Consider the following 10,106-nt stretch of genomic DNA (forward strand, 5'->3'; position numbering starts at 1 on the left):
CCAAGTGGCTCTGCAATCCCCATTCAGCTGGCGGGTCCCAGGTTTAGGTGAACGGCGGAATCACTCAACCAGAGACAGGCATCAGGAAGCATCAACTTTATTCATGCCCTATCCACCACATGTGTGGCCTATATCATAACCTTTTAAGCATTCAGCCATTCTTTTTTTTTTTTTTTTTTTTTGGTTTTTGGGCCACACCTGACAGTGCTCAGGGGTTACTCCTGGCTGTCTGCTCAGAAACAGCTCCTGGCAGGCACGGGGGACCATATGGGACACCGGGATTCGAACCAACCACCTTAGGTCCTGGATCGGCTGCTTGCAAGGCAAACGCTGCTGTGCTATCTCTCTGGGCCCAGCATTCAGCCATTCTTAGCGAGCCCTGCATCTTAACTCCTTTCAGCCATCTTCCCTTTGACCTCCATGCTGGCAAAAGACCAAAAGGAGAGCCCTAATCCCCTGGGTCAAAGGCTTTATCTACCTTTTCCAAGACCCCTCCCAGGAATGGGCGGGGTCTTGCAGGTAAGGTCAAGTTACCCAGGAAGAATGGGTGGAGGATGAGGCTTCATCTTCCCCTTCTCTGAAATATAAAAGAACCTTTTGTAATCCTGACTCCACCTTTAGCCAAAGGCGGGTTAATAGTTTCATGCAACAACATAATAAAGTAAAAATTAACATACCAGCCCTTTTCAAAAACATAACATTTCTGCAAAATATACTATACACTGTAACTTAAAATTCTCTTAATGCTTCTTTACCAAGCACTATTCCGGAACTTTCATGTTCCAATACTTTTAAACTATATTGGGGGAACTTTCTGTTCCTATTAATCTTCCCTACACACAAGTACTACAGCATAAATACATAACATACATTTTAAAAACAGGCTAAGTACATTAAAATACATTAAAATACACACAGTAAAATATTTTGCAATTGAAAATATTAACTATGGAAAACAACAAAACACATTTAAATTATAAAGAAAATGACTTAATCAAGACAAAGATGCAGGTGGTTAGAAATCAGATCTTTAAATGGGCTAAACTGTTATTAATCCTTTTTTTTAAAAAAATTTTTACACTACTACCTAATTTTTTCCCCTTACCAACACCAATTTTGAAATTCCTTCACCTAAAACCAAATGTCCAGATGATTAATTTGTCCCACGCTGTTCTTACCACATAGTTTACTTCCATAGTCCCAGGCCCCGCAGATGGTTTGCTGCCGTGTTGTTGACCATGTGGTCCCAGGTCCCGCAGCTGGTCTGCTTGTGCTGTTTCACCTTTCTGATTTGTAGGGCGGATCCCAGGCTTGCTTTGGGCCAGATTAGGCACTTTTCGAAGCTTTTCTGCCACAGGATTGGAGTTTTTGGCTGATTGCAGCTGCCTTTTCTCCCCTCCAGGCGGCACTTTGCAAGCATGTTCCCATAAGGTTTTGACCAGAGGGGATTAGCCGCTTTTTGGTCTTTGGCCAGCATGGAGGTCAAAGGGAAGATGGCTGAAAGGAGTTAAGATGCAGGGCTAGCTAAGAATGGCTGAATGCTTAAAAGGTTATGATATAGGCCACACATGTGGTAGATAGGGCATGAATAAAGTTGATGCTTCCTGAAGCCTGCCTGTGAGTGAGTTCAATGCCCGTCGCTTTCCTGGACCCCAGACCTGCCAGTTGATGGGGGATGAAGCCACGTGGCCATGGCCTAAGAATAAAGGCCTCCATCCTTCTCCATCCACCACCTTCGCTAATTATTTAACACAAAGGCCTCCATCCTTCACCATCCACTCCATCGTTAATTATTTAATGCAACACTCTAAGTGTGAGGGGTAATGACAAAACACTACCTTTTCCTTCAAGGGACCTGTAGACTTTATGCTTTGGTCTTGCCATTTTTTTATTTTGAGATTGTAAATGACTAATGATGCATTTGTACTATCAGGATTCAATTCAATTCTATGTATTTCTTGGATATTTGCCCAATACCTGACTCCACACTAATGATTTTCAAATCCTTTACTGGAAATCCTCTTAGCTTTCAAGAAACTAGAACCTGAGACAAAGGATTAGAAGATAATATTTGAAAAAAATATCATTAAATGCTATAGTAGTCACACTCTTAAAGGCTTCTACTACCTGAAGCTTTTATCCATAAGGCAGGTGATATTATACATTATGATGAAAGCAAATATCTTCTGTTTCCCTTTTCCCTTTGCTCCATGGCCCTGTATTAATGATTGGCTCTGAATATTTTCCATTCGTTCATTAATTTATTCTTATTAATCACCATCAACTGTTTGAGTGCCATCTATGTATAAGATATTTTTTATGGTATGGTAGGAGTGATAAGCAAGCAAGCCAATGTTCTCTAGTCTATGGAGCTCTGTTTCTGCAGGAGGTATAGTAATTTAATCTATAATTACATATTGAGTAAATGTGGTTATTAATTAGATAAAGGCAAAACACATGTTATAAGAACATATAACAGGATTTGGACTGATTTGGAAAATCAGAGGTTTTTAGAGAAAAGGATAAGAGGAATTAATAAAGGAAAAGGGAAAATATTTAAGCCAGAGAGAATAACATGTTTAAAGGTCTGGGCAGTCAGATCATGAAAGGGCTTGGTAGATTTTAGTTTATATCATTGGCTTTATATCATTGCCCTGTCTTCCACAAACCTTAAGTATCAAGGCAGCATGACGCTGATTTGCATTTGAAGCTGTAGTTCTGGGATGAATGTGTGTGTGTGTGTGTGTGTGTGTGTGTGTGTGTGTGTGTGTTGAGAGAGAGAGAGAGAGAGAGAGAGAGAGAGAGAGAGAGAGAGAGAGAGAGAGAGAGAGAGAGAGAGAGAGAGAGAGAGAGGAGAGATACAAAGACAGAGACAGGAAAGACAGAGAGAGGAGAGAGAAGAAAGAAGAGGAGAAAGAAGAGAGAATTTTGTTAGTGCAGGGAGGAGATAAAAGGAAGTGAATAGTTTTGATACATTGTAAGGTTAAGTTGTAGAGTTACAGCCCTTATGATGAAGCTGGATGGAGATGGATGGAGGGGCCTTCCTCTGCCATCCCAGGCCATCCCCCTTTAACTGGAGGGTTTGGGTATAGGAAAGCAACGGGTATTGAACTCACTTACAGGCAGGCTTCCAGAGAGATAACATCTTTATTGCCCTGGCCAACTGATATGACTGCTAACCATTTTCGCATGCCATTCTTAGCTAGCCCTGCATCTTACTTCTTTCATTCATGTCTCCTCCAACCTCCATCCTGGCCAAAGACCAAAAGGGCCTAATCCCCTGGGTTAAAGGCCTTATATAACCTTCCCAAGACCACTCCCTGGAATGGGCGGGTCTCAGGTAGATACACCTAAATCCAGGTGGAGCCACATCTCCCCCTTCCCTGAAATAAAAATGAAGCTTTTGTAATTCCCTACAATACATGACTTAGGAAGTAAAACAGGACTCATTCATTAAGCACAGGGGAGGTGAAAACTAAGGAGTCAAGAAAAATCAGCTAGTGGTGGAGCAGGTTTGGTGGGAGGTAGAAGGTGAAGAGTTGAGAATTGGAAATGAGGACTTCGAGATCCCTTTTTTTGACACAAGCAGAGATATTGAATAGTAACAACTCCACTAAAGCTGGTTAACCCAATAGTTATTCCCAATTCCCTTTTCTATTTTGTAACTCTTATGACAGAATAAATCCATAACATTCTCTATCTGGCAGGTGACAATATCACTCAACTTTGGTCAATGAAACAAAGAGGTATCTTTGTTGACAAATTTTTGCATTCCATGCTGAAAGGAAAAAAATGCAGAGATAAATTATTTCATCAAGAGAATCAATAATATTTTCTACAAAATATCTGTACATGAATATTCATACAACATTATTCAGAATAGATAAAAAGTAAAACTCACATAAGTTGAAAACAAAACAAGCAAACCAAAATTTATTTCTGTTTCAAGTGGGAATGAAAGAGAAAGACTAAGTTAAAAATCATTAATATTTTTAAATGTGATAAACAAGTTATAAACAATATACTCTGATATGCCTGGCACCAACAAAACCAAACAAAACAATGTAAATATTTTTTGCTGAAAATTAAATTTCTTAATTTTAAATACTGTTGTTTACAGAGTTGTTCATAATACAGTTATTTCTGGCATTCAATATTCTAACGCTAATCCCACCATCAATGTAACATTCCCTTCATCTTGACTATCAGTTTCCAAACTTCTTGAAGTCTGCTTCAAGGCAGATATGAATAATTAATATTGCTTGGTACAACTAAATGGTAATAGAATTATAGAAAAAAAACTGCATTAAAAAATTGTGAAAATTGTCATATCTCACAATGGGACCTTATGTCATTGTCTGAATGTTTACTACACTGTATATTGCCAATTGAGAATTCTGTTGTTGACTTTGTTGAATTATGTGATTTCTGTGATAATTTCACATCTAATTTGGTGTGTTTCTACTGAGACGTCAGTATGAAAATTATGAGTGTGTCACAGGGCTGCTTACTTAAGGCTCATGAATTTGAGGATTGGCAGAGCTGGGTTGATGAGCTCATAGGGTGACAGCATGATCAGATGTGAAGGCTTCAGCCCTTTGAAGGGCTTCAGCATGATCAGCTGTGAGGCTGATATGTCCATGAGATTTTCCTGCTAGTCGGGCCTCTCTTTTAAGAGTTACACGAGTCTATGTCATTGGGTGTTTGCAGGCAGAAGGCTTTGTTTCATGGGTGTGGCTGCTAGGGACATCTGAAAATACGAAGGCTTGGGGGTTGAAGGGTGGGATGGGAAGTGAGGGTGGAGGGGAGGTGGCCCGGCCTGTCTCCAAAGGTCCTTGGAGATGTCAGCCACAAAACCTGTATACCTGAGGTGTTCAGTGACTAGGCGTCTCTGCAGAGATGAGTGAATAAGGGGTGAAGCTGGGCCATTGACATGGCAGTAGTTGTAAGGCCTCTGAAAAAATTCTTTGTTTGTTTGGTCCACAACTCGTGACGCTCAGAGGTTACTCTTGGCTATGTGCTCAGAAATTACTCCTACTTTGGAGGACCATATGGGATGCTGGGGATCAAACCGTGGTCCATCCTAGGTCAGCCAAATGCAAGGCAAACGCCCTACCACTTGTGCCACCATTCTGGTCCCGAGAGAACTATTCTCTTTTTTCTTTCTTTTCTTTCTTTCTTTCTTTCTTTCTTTCTTTCTTTCTTTCTTTCTTTCTTTCTTTCTTTCTTTCTTTCTTTCTTTCTTTCTTTCTTTCTTCTTTCTTTCTTTCTTCTTTCTTTCTTTCTTTCTTTCTTTCTTTCTTTCTTTCTTTCTCTCTCTTTCTTTCTTTCTTCTCTTTTTCTCTTTTTCTTTCTTTCTTTCTTTTTTCTTTCTTTTCTTCTTTCTTTCTTTCTTTTTTCTTCTTTCTTTCTTTCTTTCTTTCTTCTTCTTTCTTCTTTCTTTCTCTTTCTTTCTTTCTTTCTCTTTTTCTTTCTTTCTTCTCTTTTCTTTCTTCCTTTCTTTCTTTTCTTTCTTTTCTTTCTTTCTTTCTTTCTTATCTTCTTTCTTTCTTTCTTTCTTTTCTTTCTTTCTTTCTTTCTTTTCTTTCTTTCTTTCTTTCTTTCTTTCTTTCTTTCTTTCTTTCTTGTCTTTCTTCTTTCTCTCTCTCTTTTACAAATTTTTTATTTAAAAAATAAAATAAAAATAAAAGAAAATATAAAGCTTTGAGAACTATTCTTTTTTTTTTTTTTTTTGGGCCACACCCGGCGTTGCTCAGGGGTTACTCCTGGCTGTCTGCTCAGAAATAGCTCCTGGCAGGCATGGGGGACCATATGGGAAACTGGGATTCCAACCAACCACCTTTGGTTCTGGACCGGCTGCTTGCAAGGCAAACACCGCTGTGCTATCTCTCCAGGCCCAGAACTATTCTTAAGAAAACACTTCACACACACTAATTCAGCTGTTGAAGTGGATGTTCATGTTGGGGGAAAAGAATCCTATTGGTGCCCCTCATTGCAGTGACTGTTCCATACAATCTGCTATTTTGTGTTAGAAGAATTGAGTCTAGTTCCAGAGCTGAGGAATATCCATAAAGAGTTCAATATTTTGTGCCTAAATAGTCTGTGCCTAAATTAAGAATGATAAATGATAAATGTGCTCTGTAGAGACACACACACAGCTCTTGTGCATATGGCAGACATAGCTAATACTGTCAGTACAAAGTCAACAATTTCTTTGAATAGGAAACATGATGAAAACTACATAAAGGATTGATTACACTGTGTAATCATTCTCAAATTGCTTAATACCAGAACGAAAGAGATGAATCCTAAAAGCAGCTAGAGGAAAGAAAAAAAAACAGATTATAGACTAAGGAACAAATAGAAATATGGCATGCAGAGAGGGGGCAGTGAGAGAGCTGAACTAGCTGAACACATGCTTTGCATGCGGGAGGCCTGGGTTTCCTCCCTGGTATTACACATTTCACATCACCTTTTAAAAGAGTGATTCGGAAAGCTTTGCCTCAACTTGCCAATTCTTGGTGTGTGTGTGTGTGTGTGTGTGTGTGTGTGTGTGTGTGTGTGTGTGTGTGTGTGTGTGCGCGTGTCTTAATAGTCTTATTAAACAGCACTTAAAATCTAGCCAGTGTCCGTGATACTCATTATCTTTTAATCCTTACCATCATTTAATGTAGATCTGGCAACCTGGTTCTGTTTGCTTAGCGGTTACAATATTGGCCTTGGCTGGTGTTCAGGAACTTGGCTTTAAAATCCTGCTGCCAATAGTCATTCCATCCTCAAGACATGAGTAGTTAAGTCCAGTTTCTTTAAGCTGGCTGCTGCTTTCTCAGTTATATTCCTTGACCTATTCCCCCTCCCCCCACCTTGATTTTAATTTAACTTTCACAAGTCTAAAGCATCTGACCTGGAACTTTCTTTCACCTTCTTTCAGCATAGATGCTAATTCCACAGTTCTGTGGCATAAAGAAAACAAAATAAATTGAATCCTCCCTCCCTTTTTTTGTACCTTTAGCTCATTCTTCAAAAACTGTTTTAGTAACTTCTCAGGGGTATCAAGTATTATGGTTTAGAAGTAAGCACGATTTGTTTTAGAAACAGGATTTCTCATCTCTTGAGGTGGGGTTTAAAGTGAATAACACCTGGTCAATTTAATTAAGGACAGACTAGTAAATCCTGCTAAGTTTTATTATATTTTTCTACAGAGTCAGATGGAAAGTCAAGGTTATAGACCAAAGTGGGGAGTTTAAATTTCAGTTGTGTTGTGTCTAACCAAAACAAATACTTTATACACATGCATATATAGGCATGCTTATTAGATATTTATTGAGCTATTGCCTTTTGGCACACTAGGTTCAAGAGCTAAAAAGTCATCTAAAAAATTAAAGGTGTTGATGGGGCCAGAATGATAATATAAAGAGTATGGCTTGTCTTTCATGCAGCCAACCGATTTCAATCCCTGGCATCACAGAAGATTTTTTGAGCTCCATTGGGGGTATTCCCTGAACACAGAACTAGGAGCAAGATCTGATCATGGCTGGGCATGACCCTAATGCATGCCCTGTCCCACAAATAAAAGGCTTCAGATGTTTACTTTCTGGAATTGTAGAACCAGAGAGATGGCAGAGTGATGGAACATATTTAGGATTGTAGAGAAGTCTATTCATCCAGCTTCAGAGAAAGTTCTGGGCTATAGGATAAGGACATCTTGAAAGGGAAAATTAGTTAAGTCTTTTAAGTCGTGTGGAGCTTCAGTAGGGTAAGTGGTGAGATGGAAGAGTGGGAGAAAATTAGAGAGCTGGGGGAGTGAGTCGTCCGCCTTTTTTGGAGGGAGGGGTTTGGGTCACACCCGGCAGCACTCAGGGGTTCCTCCTGGCTCTATGCTCAGAAATTGCTCCTGGCACGCTCGGGGGGCCATATGGGATGCCGGGATTCGAACCACCGACCTTCTGTATGCAAGGCAAATGCCTTACCTCCACGCTATCTCTCCAGCCCCAGTAGTCAGCCTTTTGAGGGCTAAGCAGGAAATATATTTACCTGGAAACAGACTCTGTGCTAGATAATATAGGAAGGAAGGCGGGAGAAATAGGTTGGTACCAGATCTCAGGTGAATTTTAAGAGAAGTTGAATTTTAAGAGAAGCATCAGATGACTCAAATGAGTTCTAAGTGGTAGCATTTGGAGCCTTCTGTTAGCCTCTAAGGAAAGTCTTTTAATGAGGTTGATGAAGGGTGGTGTGTAAGGCAGATTTTGCGCCATACTCAGCAGAGCCAGGGCCTTCTGGCTTTATGTTTGGGTGGTATTCAAGGGATGACTTCATGCCTCAAGCCTTGTACTATTAGAGGGCATATTAAAAAGATTAATTTAGGGCTGGAGAGATAGCATGGAGGTAAGGCGTTTGCCTTTCATGCAGAAGGTCATTGGTTCAATTCCCGGCATTCCATATGGTCCCCTGTGCCTGCCAGGAGCGATTTCTGAACATGGAGCCAGGAGTAACCCCTGAGCATTGCTGGGTGTGACCCAAAAACCAAAATAATAATAATAATAAATAAATAATAAAAAAAAACCAAAAAAACCACCAAACAAAAAGATTACTCTATCATTGTTATGTGGGAAGAGCTAGAATAATGAAGATTAGAACTAGGGAAAATGTTTAAGAGACTTTTACAATTTTAATTGTAAGAGTTAAAGTTATTTTTAGAATCTAAGAACAGATAAGCATTAGAATGTATCTAATCAGGTGTGATGAAGATAAGGTCAGGCAGCCAAGAATTTGCACAGTGAAAAGTTTTCTCTTTGCTACTTGTGCAAAGTAGGAGGGGTTGAATCTGGGTTGTGTGAAGTTTGCCTAGACGCAGACTATCTCTCATTCATTGAAAGTGTTTTTCTTTTTGTATTCAAGGAGAGCCATTCCTACTTGCTTGTAAGGTGCTGTCAGACTTTACCAGTCTTGTTATTTCCATTTCAGCATTTGCTATACTAGCATGGTTTGGTAAACTAAGGCGACTTAGCAATGTTCATTGAATGGCTAAGTTATTTAAGAGAATAGCAGGTAAATAACAGAGGGAAGATAAAGGGAAAGAATGAGATTTGGTGAAAATGAGAATGTCACTAAAAATACTCCAATTGAGAATAATTAAAGAAGAAAAGATATATTATGGTCGGTTAATGCCTTGCAAGTGGGAAGAACAGAGCCATATTTATGTATCTTATTGAAAAGTGGGTTGCGATGAGATTCCAGGAAGAATCAAGGAAGACATGGATTGATTTTCATCGTTAGTCCTTGATTAGCTATTACCTCTTCACTTATTTAACAGCTCTTGCTCAGAGGAAAACTAAGCAATTGGAATGATAGGATTAAGGTGGCATTTACAAATGCATTAAAGTAGGTACTGGTGGATACATTAAATGTTTGAATTGCTGGAACAAATGGAAGATGTAAATCCAGTTTATAGAATTGAGTATTTTGCTGGGACAGTATATTATTTTAAATTTATATGAGTTGACAATACCATAATTGTAGGATTTAATACAAAAATAATTAATTGATAACTATATAAGAAATCACTATTACACTAAGTGGATTAAAAAAAATTTTTTTTTTGGTTTTTGGGCCACACCCGGCATTGCTCAGGGGTTACTCCTGGCTGTCTGCTCAGAAATAGCTCCTGGTAGGCACGGGGGACCCTATGGGACACCGGGATTCGAACCAACCACCTTTGGTCCTGGATCGGCTGCTTGCAAGGCAAACGCTGCTGTGCTATCTCTCTGGGCCCTTGGGTTAAAATTTAATCTAGACTTTAGTATTCATGATTCTGTAACTTGAGCTAAGCACAAAGACTCCCAATTTAGTTCATACATTTAGTGAGAAAGAGTGACTGGAATTGATGTCATCTTGAAAATTCACATATACATAAATGGTGGTTGATGGGGGCTTAAACAGGTCTTTCAGTCATAACTTTTACACTAAGCATCTCCATGTGTTCTGGGCCTCTTCATAGCATAATAGTTATGTTCTAAGAGCAAGTGTTGAAGACACAGAAAGTAGGAGCACCTTTTTTACAGTTTGCACCTGGCCCAAGACACCAATTCCACCAACTTCTAAGCATT

The sequence above is a fragment of the Suncus etruscus genome, chromosome 3, assembly GCF_024139225.1.
Source record: "Suncus etruscus isolate mSunEtr1 chromosome 3, mSunEtr1.pri.cur, whole genome shotgun sequence".
NCBI classification, from domain to species: Eukaryota; Metazoa; Chordata; class Mammalia; order Eulipotyphla; family Soricidae; genus Suncus; species Suncus etruscus.